Genomic DNA, 13,526 nt, shown 5'->3' with positions numbered 1-13,526 from the left:
GGAGAAATAAATATGTTTTTGCATTTCACCGTGTGGTGTCGCTTCATTTTCCCCCGAATGACTCGACTCACTCTACTCACTCTCTCACTCTACTCACTCTCTCACTCTAATCACTCTCTCACTCTACTCACTCTCTCACTCTACTCACTCTCTCACTCTACTCACTCTCTCACTCTACTCACTCTACTCACTCTCTCACTCTACTCACTCTCTCACTCTAATCACTCTCTCACTCTACTCACTCTCTCACTCGAATCACTCTCTCACTCTACTCACTCTCTCACTCTACTCACTCTCTCACTCTAATCACTCTCTCACTCTACTCACTCTCTCACTCGAATCACTCTCTCACTCTACTCACTCTACTCACTCTCTCACTCTACTCACTCTACTCACTCTCTCACTCTACTCACTCTCTCACTCTACTCACTCTACTCACTCTCTCACTCTAATCACTCTACTCACTCTCTCACTCTACTCACTCTCTCACTCTAATCACTCTACTCACTCTCTCACTCTACTCACTCTCTCACTCTACTCACTCTACTCACTCTCTCACTCTACTCACTCTCTCACTCTACTCACTCTACTCACTCTAATCACTCTACTCACTCTCTCACTCTACTCACTCTCTCACTCTACTCACTCTACTCACTCTCTCACTCTACTCACTCTCTCACTCTACTCACTCTCTCACTCTACTCACTCTACTCACTCTCTCACTCTACTCACTCTCTCACTCTACTCACTCTCTCACTCTACTCACTCTACTCACTCTCTCACTCTACTTACTCACTCTACTCACTCTACTCACTCTCTCACTCTACTCACTCTCTCACTCTACTTACTCACTCTACTCACTCTACTCACTCTCTCACTCTCTCACTCTACTCACTCTACTCACTCTCTCACTCTACTCACTCTCTCACTCTACTTACTCACTCTACTCACTCTCTCACTCTCTCACTCTACTTACTCACTCTACTCACTCTACTCACTCTCTCACTCTCTCACTCTACTCACTCTACTCACTCTACTCACTCTACTCACGCTCTCACTCTACTCGCTCTCTCACTCTACTCACTCTACTCACTCTCTCACTCTACTCGCTCTCTCACTCTACTCACTCTACTCACTCTCTCACTCTACTCACTCTACTCGCTCTCTCACTCTACTCACTCTCTCACTCTCTCACTCTACTCACTCTCTCACTCTCTCACTCTGATCACTCTCTCACTCTACTCACTCTCTCACTCTACTCACTCTCTCACTCTACTTGCTCTCTCACTCTACTCACTCTCTCACTCTAATCACTCTCTCACTCTACTCACTCTGAAATCCCTTGCCTGATGAAGATGCTATGATGAGACACAACAGCTGTCTAAACAGGAACAGACCTCAGATCAGTGTTATCTCATCACTCCACAATCCTTCACCCGCACCCTCAGATCCGCAGGTAGCCTGCTCCTTCAGGTCCCCAGTACCCGGCTCTGCACCATGGGTGACCGAGCCTTCTGCTCGGCTGCACCACGCCTGTGGAACAGCCTCCCCATCCAGCTGAGGGCACCACAGAGCCTGGACTCTTTTAAAGCAGGCCTGAAAACCTACCTGTTCAAAAAGGCCTTTGACTGTTAGCTTTTTATTTTAATTTTATTGCGCTGTTGTTCTTAATTTGTCGGTTTATACTATGTTTTTAATTAACTATGTTCTATTTTTATCTTACTTTTATTCTGTATTTTATTTTATTTGTTTTACTAACAACTATTTTATTTCTATTTTTTTAACTATGTTCTAACCCTGTAGTGTAGCACTTTGGGATCCCAGCGAACAAAAAGTGCATTACAAATCCAATCTATTATTATTATTATTATTATTATTTATCTCAAACCCCTCCCTCTTATCTCGATCCTACAATCACAACCGTTGCTCTCCTCGGAAAAACAGCTGTTATTGGAGGATCAAGAAGTGGGGGCAGAGCTTGAGATACCGTGAGGTCAATTAGCCTCATAGAAAGTGTTTAATGATATAAAACACTTTAATTGGGCAGGATATCTGTATCTCTTGCTCCCCCTGTTAAAGACGTGTAGCCCTGGTCCAGCCCCTGCAGCCAGAAACAGCCTTTTCCTATTCTGCCCCTCGATCTACGTGGAACTTATCACAGGAGGAACCGAGGCTCCCGAACCTAATTCCCATTGGAGATTTTAAGCTTCTCATATGGAATATTGAAAGGGCATCCATGCTGGGGGCCTGTTCTTGTTCTTGCTCTTATTTTAATTTATCTCGATTTTTGCCTCTCTTAGACTTTTAGTTGTGTTACTTGTCTTTGTTTTTGTCTGGAACTTGTTTCATGTATTTGTTATGTTTGTTTGGTGGATCAGGTCGCTCTTGTAAATGAGACTATGTCTCGATAAGATTTTCACCTGTATAAATGAAGGTTTGAAATGAGATACCAACTCACTCACTGCTACAAAGGGTTAAGAATGACTAACTGCCCCCAAGTTGGCGGGTCTGAGGCTGAGCTGGGAGAACGATGTACGTGAGGATATTACTGAGGAAATGTGGGAGAAGCTGGTGTCCAAATGGGGTAAATTCTCTCGGGAGGCACAATCACATCTTATCTTTTACAAAGTGTTGAACAGAAGCTATTGGACGCCTAGTAAACTGGCCAGACTAAAATTAAGGGACAGTGACATCTGCTGGAGATGTGAGAAGGAGACAGGCACTTTACTACATATGCTATACGAATGTGAGAAGGTATGGGCGGCTACGTGGCGTAGTGGGCAAGGCGCTCGCCACGAATAACGGAGACGCTGGGCTTGCCTGTTCGAGCCCAGCGCTCCACATTGCTTTCAGTTTAGCTGGTCGTTCATACTAATACACGTTGGCCGTATTAGGGGGTGGGAAACTGATGGGGATCGGGCGTTGTGGACAGCGACTCCTACAGGTCGGTTGGTGCGCCTGCGCAGTAGAATCAGGAAGTGTCGGGGGCAGCGTGAGCCTCCCACGCGTTACTCCTCGCCACTGAGAGATCGAGCTGCGCAGGTGAAAAGATGCGACTGCTGTTACCTCAAGTACCGGAGGGGATTGATTGATTGATTGATTGAAAACTTTATTAACAGATTGCAGAATGGGTACAATACAGTACAGCTCAATACACACAATTGTTAAGGGGATGCAGACCAGAGAAAGACTTTCGTCTTGTTTACATCAGGGTCCCCCATTTTCAATTCATCAGGACATATATGACATACATGACATACAGATAGTCAGTACTGCTACATCTATACATTTATGACATACCAGATTTGCAAATACAGTACTGTTTGTGATACAGAAGGAGTCAAGAAAAGGGAGTATATACATTTGACGTAGAAACTGTACATTGGAGGAGGTTGGGTGGGGGGGGTTGGGTACATTGGGATATTGACAACCATACTGGGTAATTTACATTGGAGGTGGTTGGGGGGGGGGCACACTGTATAAACAAGCAAAACTGTACATTGAGGGGGGGGGGAGGAGACACTGTACAAACAAACAAAATTATACATTGGACTATTGACAAAACCATACTAGGTAAATGACTGTACATTGGAGGGGGTTGGGACTTGTGCTATGTATGACTTAGTCCATATTGCAGCCGGCTTGTGGGAGGCAAGAAACAGCGTTTGTGACAGGGGAGGGTTGAATTGGATGATACGAAATTGGGATGGGAGAAAATATAGAAAATGGGAGAAAAAGTGGATAAAAAAAAACGAATGTGAGAAGGTCCGGAAAATGTGGGATCAAATTGTGATATTCCTAAGTAAGGTTCTGAATGTGAAGATAAATAACTCCCCAATGGCATGTGTTTTGGGTATAGTACCGAAAGGGATTAAACTGCCTAAATACCGGGGAATGTGGTATAGAATGGCCATGATATCAGGATGTAGAATTGCATTACGACATTGGAAATCACCCGTTGATATTACTTTTAAAGAATGGATGGAACTAATGTTCCGGACAGCATCATATGAAAGGGTGACATATAGAGTCGCAGGGAGAGAGGATATCTTCGCTGAGGTATGGGACAGTTTTCTACACCTGACTGAACGGTCTGGGGACAAATGATTAAGGTAGGATTACAATGGTATCAAGGATGAATGTGAAAAAGGGGATCTGATCTGATGGTACTTGTACTTTATATTGTATTATGTATGTATATGCATAGATTTTATGTCCGGATGGTGTATCTATGGAATGGCCACCGTCTCTATCACACTCTAATATGCACATGTTTAGCCGCATACACGTATTTAGGATACACATATTCGTATGTGTACATAATAGATTTACACACACTCATATGCACAAGGCTGAGATATACATGCCAGGGGCACACATACATGCACATACTCATTTATAGGAAATAGGCATACACACACGTACATATACACATAGTTGAAGCATAGGCTCTCACTTACACATATGGGGGATATACACATACATAGGGGACACACATACGTAGCTGAGACGCACATACATATACATACCTGAGATACACACTCACATAGGGGGCAGAGGCACACATGGATACGAGACACAAACAAGAGGTAGGAGTACAGTCACACACCAGAAAGATGCACACACACACACACGTATGAGGCATGCACACATACTTACGTGATACACGTACCCACGTACATATATCTGAGACACACATGCATGCATGCTCTCATGCACACCTACATATATCTGAGACGCATTCTCTCACATGCAATATGGAGAAGGATGGCATCCCGATAGAAGATGCAGCACATACCTGCTCGCAGGTAGATCGGTCTACATGTAAAGTATGTGCATCAGGGATATATATGCACAATGTATAGTATATAGTATAGTCTTTTACATGTTTTGTATGTTCTTACAAAAAAAGAAAAAGGCAAATCTTGGACGTTGCATATTGTGAGGTGGAAAGATATGTGTTGAATATTGGAGAAATTTGTGCAAAAAATATAAAAAAAATTAAAATAAAAAAAATGAATGACTAACTGCCATGTCGTATATTCTAATCAATATCTAAGGTTATTCACAGTGCATTGAGGTTGCTAACTAGATGGAAGAAAGAGAGATAGTGATGGTCCTCATCTGACTCCAAAATAGCCAGTAGAGAATAAAACGTGTAAGTCAGACAACGGAACTAAGGTTCAACTCAAATTGGTTTATTGCCTCGGGGCTCAGAGTTAATTAAAAGGTTGTTTACATACAGGGATTTCATATTAAAACATGCTTGTACAAAAGGATTGTTGAGAATTACACATCAAACAAATCTGTACACAAATAGCAGTCATGTTACTTCAATGAAATAGACTATACTTTTGCCATCACATAGTTAAACCTGGTCCCAACTAGGGACCTTATTTTCAAACTAAACATCACCAACAGTGGATCTATGGTTTACTTACGTCATGGCAACCAGCATAGTCTGTGGGTGGGTCAGTAGAGAGAGACGCAGACCCCAGGGGGGGGTCTGGCCTGTCTCTTTAACAATGCGTTCTCATTTATATACTCTGGTATCCAACCAATAATAGTACGTCCATATATTAAGTTGGTCCAATCCAGTTGTCTTGATTCTATATATATGGAGTTTCCTCTGTTGGGCCGGTCTGGTCTTTGCACAATGGGGGTTGGTGTCTGTGGCCCCCTCCTTTTGGGCTGTGGTTTCTTGATGAGTTAACAGTTTTAACACTAAAACCTTTAGATTTAATGTAATGAGTTACATATACATTCAGCATTATTTGCTTACATTTTGATACCAAACAGTGATTAAGAATAACTTGATACATGTATTTTACCAGACTAAACCGTTGTAATTGAGACTTATTTTCTATACATGGTTTACAACAAGAGTGAAATGACACTCTATTCCCTTCATATCCTGTTGACATTCTAAATGACATTCAAATAGCCTTTTCTCTAATAAGTCAGTTTCCTTTTAATGTAATATTGTTTGAATTAGTTCCAGTCTTATCTAATAAGTCAGTTTAATTAATATGATCTTGTTTGACAATTTCCATGAACGTTGAGCCATTTTCACAGGCAGGTCAGATCTGTGATCAGACTAACTGTTCTCTGCCTGTAATCAGTGAGGTGTGGCCTGCGGTGACCACATTAACATACAGTCCTCAGTCACACAGTTAACCAGTTGTCCAAGTGGGGGTTGCCTGAAGGCTCTCCCAGAATGTCACACTCCGCTCAGCAACACTGAAAACTGATACTCAGTTTGTTCCAAACGGCACACCAGGGCCCTCATTCATCAACGTGGCGTAGAAAATGTTCTATTTCCACACGTAAGCACAGAATTTAGAATCAGTGCACGCACAAAAAAAACTGGATTTACCACTCGTGCGTACGCAGGTTCTACGCACACCTGTCATGATAAATATCACCTTGGCCCTGCGCCGAGGCTTGTGCACACTTTCACGTATTTGCATACCAAAACCGCCCCGATTAACCATATACGGTAATGGGCACCCCCATGAAATGTGGAAGAATGGACTAAACCGAGGGAAGCGTGTTATGAGACAGGCTGACAGACGTGTACACGTACGGTGATGTCGGATATGATATCTATTAACCATTGCTGCCTGGGCAGCGCAAACACTAAAAAAAAACGTGCTGGAATATGGCTGCCTTTTTCCGTTTTGTTTGATTACTACCCAGGGATTAAAGTTCTCCTCAATTTTATTCCAAATCGCGACGGATTTTCCGTCAATTTTCTACCTGCTGCATATGATTTCTAGAGTCATACAATCTATTTTGATGTCAGTATTGGGTAGCCTATATAAACAATAATACGAGAGCATATACAAGAACAATGAATCTCACTGCCAATGATGTAGCCTATACGCCATGTGTAGCCTGCCTATATGTGATCAATACAAACTTGAACTTGAATTCCATCATGTCTGTGTGCGGGTCACTGCGGGAACTCACAAGGCTGTTTTCACAATGTAAATAAGAACGTGCACTGAAAAGTTACAGTATGTAGTTGGTTGATTATTTGTATGACAGTCAGTAAACCCTTGCAAAAAGTATCCGTTTTATTTAGAGAATTGAAAACATTCAGCATCGCCTTCCTCCCGGCATGCAGCAACAACATGTATCAGGCAAATGCGCATCGCAACATTGACTTAGTGGAATCCCTTTCTATTCACATAACTGCATTTGTGATGGAGCTTTGACAGCTACAGTAACAGTCTATTGCTCGATCCATCTCCAATATCACGATGGACCGTGCCGGTGGCAAAGACCCGAGGGTGGAGAGGATCTTGAATGAATTCCATCATCATATTTATATGTTGTGTGTCTGTCCACTATGTCTGTTACTTTGTTATCCCCCCCCCCCCTATCTATGTAAAGCGACCTTGGGTCTCTTGAAAGGCGCTATATAAAATGAAGCTATTATTATTATTGTTATTATTATCACATCTGAGCGGGAGCTCACAAATAGACTGTTAGTCTCAGTGAAGTTTCAACGGAGGTCATCTATTCTAACCAACAAATTGAAGTAGAAAGCATTTCGTGACCAATCTTATTTGGAAACATGAAACACAAAATAATTCGCTTTTTATTTGAAACAATATTTAATCGCGTTTGGAGGTTGGTGTTTTGCGTCTGCCCCCCCGTGCCAAACAAGCAGGCCAACCTCTTGTTCGCGTGTGAGCCCGTTATAATTACACTACTGTCGCTATTTTATAATGAACTATAATGAATTACGGGTCATACAGAAGTTGAACACTAATGCACGGAAGCTTATTTCCGCCTTGAAACTAATGCAGAACTGAGGAGCGCTTATGCCGTAGTAACGATGTTCTACCACTGGGCGTCAGCTAAGTGTGCTCCGAGCTGTGCGTACACATAAGCACGAAGTCAAGTTGAAATTGATGAATCCCACTCTTTGCTTAGAAATGGTCGTACGCACAGGTTAAGCACATATCTGTGCGTAAGTCAGGTTGATGAAGTCAGTGTGTTACCGTGGAGCCTGTTACCGTGCAGAACCTGTTACCGTGGAGAGCCTGTTACCGTGGAGAGCCTGTTACCGTGCAGAACCTGTTACCGTGGAGAGCCTGTTACCGTGGAGAGCCTGTTACCGTGCAGAGCCTGTTACCGTGGAGAGCCTGTTACCGTGCAGAACCTGTTACCGTGGAGAGCCTGTTACCGTGGAGAACCTGTTACCGTGCAGAACCTGTTACCGTGGAGAACCTGTTACCGTGGAGAGCCTGTTACCGTGCAGAACCTGTTACCGTGGAGAACCTGTTACCGTGCAGAACCTGTTACCGTGGAGAACCTGTTACCGTGCAGAACCTGTTGCCGTGCAGAACCTGTTACCGTGCAGAACCTGTTACCGTGGAGAACCTGTTACCATGCAGAGCCTGTTACCGTGGAGAGCCTGTTACCGTGGAGAACCTGTTACTGTGCAGAACCTGTTACCGTGCAGAACCTGTTACCGTGGAGAGCCTGTTACCGTGGAGAACCTGTTACCGTGCAGAGCCTGTTACCGTGGAGAGCCTGTTACCGTGCAGAACCTGTTACCGTGGAGAGCCTGTTACCGTGCAGAACCTGTTACCGTGGAGAGCCTGTTACCGTGCAGAACCTGTTACCGTGGAGAGCACACTGAATCCTGCCGGCAGCTGCTCGCCTGAGGAACGGAGGAATGCCAACCTTGAGCCACTAACGGCAAGACAGAGTCTGACAAACAGCAAGATCATTAGTCTACAGTTAGTCTAAGATAGTCTACACTACAGTTATAGCCAGTATGTGCTGCTCAGGGCCACACATACACACACATAATATTGATTGAGCTATTCATATGAATACCATAGGAATAATAGGCCATTCATTGTGTCTGTGTATTAGGTCTGTGTATGATTAGCAGCCTATATCAAGTTCACCACTGGGTGGCGGTGTAGATTAATGTGGTAGGCGGAGTCTATGTGGGCACAGGTGCAACAACAGGTCTAAGCCGTCATGTCACCACACTTTCTGTTTGCAACATGAGTTCATCAGAATCATTCAACCTAACTTCACTGTCAGCCGTTTGTCTTCTTTAAAGGGGAACCTGACCCTACAGTGGACGTCTGCTCTCTGAAGAACAAGGTGTTCTCCCATCAGCACAGTGGCTAACTGGTCAGGTACCCGGGCAGCCAGCATATTCTGGCCCATTCCGGCTACTGGTCGGCACACTCGGCTGTCACGGCACGGCACGCCGAGCCGGCTCTGGCCCAGTAATGGCTATATTGATGGATATAAGTCATGGCAGGGAATGTGTTAAGGATCTTCTGACTGACTTGGAACTTCCTTAGGCGCCTGAGGCGTCAAGTCAAGAGTTTTATTTGTCACGGCATACAAGTATACAGTAAAATGCGGGGGGTCTTGCCCGCAACGATTGTGCATAATACAATAATAATAATATAATAAGAATCCAATAGAACGACATTGTGCAATAATACAAGTAATCAAAGTAGGGCATATCGGTATATGTACATGAGTTTTTACAGAGCATGGTAAGACATGCTAGGTCCTGTGGTAGTGCAATACACTGTTAGCTACGGATGATGCACTGGGTCTTTATGTACACTGCTATACAATGCTATATTATACAATCTCAAGTTATACTATACTATTTTTAGTATGTGTGTGTGTGTGTGTGTGTGTGTGTGTGTGTGTGTGTGTGTGTGTGTGTGTGTGTGTGTGTGTGTATGTGTGTGTGTGTGTGTGTGTGTGTGTGTGTGAGTATCTCTCAGTGAGGAGAGATGGTAGCCTCACATAGAGGGAGTGATCTGCAATCTGCTTGGGTTGGGGTGTCGGAATTACTAGAAGAAAGAAACGTCACCACCAGCTTTGGCTGATAGTCATTTATTATTTATTATTATTATTTATATGTCTTAGGATTTATTTTGGACTGGTCTAATAAATGTTTAAAGGAACACTCCAACATTTAACAAACTAAAAACAGATATTACATTACATTACACAAACTAAAACAGATATTGTTTACTAGAAGAAAGAAACGTCACCACCTTTGGCTGATAGTCATTTATTCATTTCTTAGGATTTCTTTTGGTCTAATACATGTTTAAGGTTCTTAGATGGATCCCCCCGCTGCCTCCTCCTCCTCCTCTTCCTGCTCTTCCTTCTCCTCCTCCTCCTCCTCCTCCTCCTCCTCCTCCTCCTCCTCCAGGGCGCCACGGGGAGCGGCGTACTGGCTCATGTTAGGCAGGCCATGCATTATGCAGCAGCTTATAATGCCTCTGCGCTGGATCTTCATGTCCTCGGCTACAGTCCACCTGTCGCTGCTCTGATCGTAGCGCTCCACGTTGGAGATGGAGTTGAAGCCATTGAAGCCATTGAAGCCTCCGACCACGAAGAGCAGGTCGTCCAACACCCCGATGCCAAAGCCACTGCGGGGGGTGAGCATGGTGGGCAGGGCGCGCCAGGAGTCAGTCAAGGGGCTGTAGGCCTCCGCGCTACGCAGGTCGTTTACTAGGTCAAACCCTCCCACCTGAGGACAGGACACATGAGAGGAATGTTTTAGTATGTGGTTAAGGCAGGCAGGCAGGCAGGCAGACACTGTATTAACCATTATCTGAATTAAAAAAAAAAAAAAAAGAAAAAAAAAAAAATCTAACCCTAACTAACCGTACTGTCATGCACTTGTCCTAATAAACTAACCTACACTGTAGCACTCAACACTTTGATGAACATTGTTGCTCAGCTGATAGAGTTGTGCCCTTCCTGATGGCTTGTCGTACAGAACTTGTAAGTCGCTTTGGATAAAAGCGTCAGCTAAATGACTAAATGTAAATGTAAATGTATTAATCCACTTATGGAAATGAGGGCATCACAGCAGCATTGCAAGTCAAATGATACATATCTATAGAAATATCTACTATAAAGCATTTGTCTCCGTGTGCACCTACCACATAGACTTGTCCTCCGTACGCAGCCACTCCCGGTCTGCTACGCCTGCTGCTCATGGGGGCGATCAGAGTCCACTGGTCAGTGTCTGGGCTGTAGCACTCAGCTGTGAGCAGACGCGCCGTCCAGTTGAAGCCACCACAGATGTAAACCTGTAATAAGAAAGAATATTCTAATTTAGTTTATATATTCCATTTTATTTCATTCTACTTTAATTGTCTGTTAATGTTGATGCACCAAAGGACCCAGACACATTTTTTGTTTGTGCAAGCTTACTTGGCAATAAAGACATTTATGAGTTCTGATCTAACGTTCCTTGGGTTCATCTACCACCCTGTGTTCCTCAGTTCCACTCACCTTGCCATGGAGGGCTGCTGCCCCAGCGAAGCTCCTGTGCTCCAGCATGGGTGAGATCAGTGTCCACTGGTTGGTTTCAGGCTTGTAGCGCTCAGCGGTGTTCAGGTGCACGTGTCCGTCGAACCCTCCCATGGCGTAGATACAGCCGCCCAACGCGACCACGCTGACGTGACCGCGGCGTGAGTGCATGGGAGCCGCCTGCAGCCAGCTGCGAGTGACGGGGTTGAACCTGCGCACACTGCTGAGATGCTCGAAGGCCCAGCCGCCGACGAAGTAGACCAGACCGTGGAGATAAGCGGTGTCATGGAAGGTCCGTGGACTCTCCGCCTCAAAGCTCACATCCATCCATCCACCGGCTCGGATATCGTAAGCCTCCATGACAATACTGTCGAGACTCCAGCCTCCGATGGCCAATAGGATCTCCTGGGGCAGGCGTGGGCGGGTCAGGGGGTTTGGGAGCCTGTCGGAGCCAGGGGGGTTCAGGACGCTGAGGATGAGCGGCCTGCAGTCGTGGCTGTCCCTCACCACAGGGTTGTTCTGGACGTTGTGCAGGAAGTAGTCAGGCCTCATCAAGCCCATGCGAACCTGGGAAGAGACAAGCAGACAGCGGGTACAACTTAGACAGCAGTTGTAGACGGTTTCACTGGAATTCTGTTTCTAGGGAACAGTTTGGACCCAAATGTTTGAGAACCACTGTATGTATTGATTGATTGATTGATTGATTGAAAACTTTATTAAGATTGCAGTATGGGTAGAAAACAGACCTCCGTCTTGTTTACATCAGGGTCCCCCATTTTCAATTCATCAAGACATGTATGACATACATGACATACAGATATACAGTGATACAATTAGTTACCTTGGGCAGCAGCAAAGGGATGTGTGTTTTACGCTCCTCACGGGAGTGGTCGATCCAACAGAGGATGGCCTCGAACACCGTCTCCTCGTTCTTCGCATTCAGGTCATCCCTCTCGATGATGTCCACCAGTTGCTGCAGGGACAGCTCCACAAACTCCTGTGAGACATGCAGCATCTCCTCAAAGTGGCACACGATGAAGAGATGGGCCTTGCGCTTCAGGTCAGGGCAGCAGTAGATGTCCGCATACCTCCAGATGCCGACACAGTTTTCCAGAGACAGCTGGCCTTCTAGGAAGTCAGAGCACGCTCGTACTATGCCAGTGACGAGAAGCTGGTCTGCAGCCACCAGAAGCTCTTCCACATTCTCTGCTGTCACCGGCACAAAGCGTGTGTAGGCGTACTCTATGATGAGCTGCATCATACCCGGGGACACCCCAGGGATACTGTAGACTGGTTTCTCTGAGCCGCTCCAGCAAGGGAAGAGGGTTCTGTGGGATGCAGAATATAGAGATATCTGATGAGTAAACAGTAAGCAACATTCTGTCCTGTGTACTAATATATTTTCACTATAGAAGTATAGGGTCTTAGTACAGTAGAAGTATAATATTTTGTTTACAGTAGACATACAGTATAGTATGTTTACAGTAGAAGTACAGTATAGGGTATTTTCACAGAAGCATAAGGTATTTTCACAGTAGAAGTATAGTATATTTTCATAGTAGAAGTACAGTATAGTATTGTGGTATAATATGTCCTCATGTAAATATATCCCCCTCCCCTGTGTTCCCTTTACCTGTGCCCCCCCCCCCTCTCTGTGGAATAATCACCCCCCTCCCCTGTGTCCCCATTACCTGTACCCCCCCCCCCCCATCTGACCTATCAAATGGGACCACACCCCCTCCTGTTAACTATATAGATCTCCTCTTGAGATCTATCCAGGGCTTCTTACCTGGGTAATTCTTGAGATCTATCCAGTTTTCTTACCTGGGTAATTTCAGCTGAGCACCTGGGGCGAGAGCCTCAGCCATTCTCTCTATGTATTCTATCTGTTTGGTTAATAAACCTTGTTATTATCCAAGCCTCGGTTGACTGAGACATTCTTCATCAGGATATCCACAAATATCCCACAATTGGCGTCTACGAACTTGTGACGGACTTTTTGCGTCCTCCCGGCGTGCTGTATCATTCAACTATACAGAGAAAAGTGAGTATAATAGGATGGTCGACCAAAAATGTATGGAAAGGAATTGAAACCTTCCCGCTTTTCTCTGTGCCAGGTGAATATTACAGAATGTTGTCCAATATTGAGATCATGGCTGAGTAGAATAATGTGCATTAATATATCTGATCTGTAT

This window comes from Notolepis coatsorum, assembly GCF_963971535.1.
Source record: "Notolepis coatsorum genome assembly, chromosome: 1".
Taxonomy (NCBI): Eukaryota; Metazoa; Chordata; class Actinopteri; order Aulopiformes; family Paralepididae; genus Notolepis; species Notolepis coatsorum.
The sequence above is the reverse complement of the archived record's forward strand: the minus strand, read 5'-3'. Positions refer to the sequence as shown.